Source organism: Hipposideros armiger, unplaced genomic scaffold (assembly GCF_001890085.2).
Source record: "Hipposideros armiger isolate ML-2016 unplaced genomic scaffold, ASM189008v1 scaffold_538, whole genome shotgun sequence".
Taxonomy (NCBI): domain Eukaryota; kingdom Metazoa; phylum Chordata; class Mammalia; order Chiroptera; family Hipposideridae; genus Hipposideros; species Hipposideros armiger.
The window spans coordinates 575,008-577,885 of record NW_017731888.1 but is presented as its reverse complement, the minus strand read 5'-3'; the positions used below and the strand labels follow the sequence as shown (position 1 = coordinate 577,885).

At 61.9% G+C, this 2,878-nt stretch overlaps 1 protein-coding gene across 1 annotated transcript in view; it reads left to right on the top strand.

Annotated features, from left to right (window-relative positions):
- The first annotated feature begins 194 nt into the window (after positions 1–194).
- CLN8 (CLN8 transmembrane ER and ERGIC protein) overlaps positions 195–2,878 on the top strand; it is a 27,399-nt gene continuing 24,715 nt past the window's right edge. The window contains exon 1 of the mRNA XM_019668769.1: positions 195–1,473. The gene's annotated coding sequence lies outside the window, so the exon portion shown is untranslated. The remainder of the gene's footprint in view (positions 1,474–2,878) is intronic.

Here is a 2,878-nt window from a genome sequence, read left to right as displayed (position 1 = left end):
GCGGAGGCCCCGGCCGCGCGTCTCGACCCGCGAGCCGGAGCTGCAGTGACGGGGTCCCGGGCGGCCTCGGGCGTGGGCGCAGCGCCTTGAGGGTGCGGGGCCGGCACGAAGCCGGGGCCGCGGGGGGCGGGGCGGCTCCGCGCCGGCGGCCGGGTCCCCGCGCTGCAGGAGAGCCGCGGGCGGCGGGGACCCTCGGTCCGCTCGGTGAAAAGGGGTCCAGCTTGTGTCGAGTGAACAGGCGACCCCGCGGCCCCATCGCGGAGCTGGGTCGGAGGCGCGGGGTGATCTGGTGCCGACGCTTGTTTACACCTGAATTGTGCTCCCTGAGCCTGGATTTCCTTTGCGTTTGGAGGAAACGTTGTGACAAGCTGTCAAAGTGTCAGTCTCGGGACGTTGCAAACGTCGTTCCATCCGAACGGCGAGCGCCCGCCGGCCGGACCCCGGCGGGACGGCGCGGAGACGCGCGGCCCACGGCATCGGTCGTCCCGCCGCGGGGGCAGCCGTGGGGCCGAGCTCGTCCCGCGTGGAAAGCTGGGTCACGCACCTCTGAGTTGCCGGGATGGACCTCGGGGCCCGAGCAGGTCAGGTGACCCTCTGGGGTTGCGAAGCCTCACCTGGCATGACGTCAAGCACACGCCCCTTTTCCCTCCTTTTCACTCCGTTTAGAGCTTTGGACCAGTTATCTTAACCGAGCACAACGCGCTGTGACTGCACAGGACGCGAGTCACAGCTGACGGGCCCGGCGGCCCGAGCGCCATCCGGAGCCGGGCTGCCCGGTCGCACGGCGGCGCTGGAACTGGCAGCCCGTTCCTGTGGGAGGTGCCAGGTCCCTGCTGCAGGACAGCTTAGGCCGCAGCCTAACAGCCAGGCCTGAGACGGGGCCTGTGGGCGGGCGTTCCCCGAGAAAGCAAGGGCTGCAGCGCGCTGGCACGGGCCCCGAGATAAGGGCTGGAGGGCTGGGCTCGGAGGACTCGGAGTGAAAGAACAGGACGAGCCGTGCGAGTGGGGGTGCAGTTGTCCCCACGGAGGGAACGGTGACTTCCAGCTGTGAATTACCCCTTAGGCTTCAGGCCACAAGCAGAAGCCCTCAAGGCTGGGTCTGGAGGCGGGGCAGGCATGGCGGTGACCCGTGACCCCTGGGCCATCAGAGCACAGGGATGTGGTCAGGGGAGCAGCCCGATGCGAGGAAGAGGGAAGACGGGCGGCCACAGCCCCGCCTGCGCTGCCTTTCCAGATGCCCAGCTGTGCTGCTGTGGGTGCGGGCCTGGGCCGAGGGGGTTCGGGCAGCAGCGCTGTGAAGTTTGGGGGGCTCAGTGCCTATGCAGGGCTCCAGGGAGGGCTGCCGGCCGCCTGCACTGGGTGCCTGAGGCTCTCCACACCCAAGGCCTGGCCTCGTTCTCTCGGGGCCCGCGTGGTTCACCTGGTCGATGCCCCCCACACGGTGCTAACCGACTGGAGAGATCTCAGTGACAGGTGAGAGCAGATCAGCACCCGCTCACCCGGTCTCGCACTGTGCGTGCAGCATGTCGGTCGTGGGAGTGAGAGGTTTTGAGCAAGGATCCGAGTGGGGGCGTGTGATGGGATTTGAAGGGGTAACTGGAATTGGGTTCTCTAGTGGGTTCTTGCTGTTTGTCTCATTGGCACAGGCTCTAAGCCTGCGAGGGGGCCTGCCCTGTCTCACCCTGGCTCACCTGTGGGCGTTTCAGTGTCTGACCGTGACTTGTCTGCAGTTCTTTCATATGACACAACCTACAAAAGGGCTGCCTACACGGCTGGAGGACCCAGAAGCCAGCCTCCCGGGTTTTTCAGGGCCGTGAACTTGGAAGCCCAGTGTGTTTCCTTGGGTTTGAGTCCCGGGAGCCCCTGGGGTCCTCGCACCATCTCCTGCCTGCTCCCCCACCCTGTCTCAGTCCTCTCACCATTAGGCAGCGAGCCCGTGTTTCAGACACATGAGCCCACTGACGGAGTCCGTGTCCTAGCAACGCCGAGTCCTCAGGAGCCTGGGCGTTGGGGAGGGGCCCTTGACTGGCCTCTGACCCCCAGGCCATCCGCCTAGGCCATCGCCTCCCATACTCTGCTTCACCCCTCAGGACCCCTTCTCCTTGTACTGCTGCTTGATGGGGAGCAGGGACGTCAGAGGAAGAGAGATAGAAAGCAGGGATTCATGGTCTGCTTTCAGGGTTTCTCCCGGACAATCAGGGTTTTTTGGCTTGTTTTGTGTCTAGCTGACACTAAACCACCTGAAGCCCTTAGGAAGAACCTTATACTTGGAGGTGCTTCGTAGTGGTAACCAACATCCCACTGCTCTGGACTTACATATAGTTTGTATTTCCGTAGTCAGACGTGAGGGCTCAGTGTGCTTAAGAAACTTGTTTTCTTAGCTCCTAAACCGCAGAACCAACATCAGAACCCACTGAGCAGAACTGTTCTTGATTCTTTTGTCCTAGTGCCCTGGAGTCCATCCCATCCCGACCCAGACCTTCCTGAAATGGCGCCTGGACTAATCACGTCCACCCACTTCCACTGAGGCAAACTCGGGTCATCATTTTAGCCAGAGTCACAGGGATGCCCCCATTTGAGGGCAGAGGTTCCACAGAAGTTAGATGGCTTGGCCAAGGCCATGTTGATGCAATTGGGGCAAAACGGGAACTGTAACCCGATCTCATGACCAACTCGTGGAAAAGTACAAAAAGAAATTTAAGGAGGGGCTCATGTTTTAGCAGAGTTCACAGTTTTGTGCAGAACAACCCTTTTTTTTTGCTGGGGGGAGGGAATTGGGGGATGGGAACAGCACTGGGGAATTGGGGGAAGGGGAACAGACAAGTTGCTGTTGTTTTGTTCCTCAGTCTAGTTGTGGAGGACGTTGCTTCACTGGCCC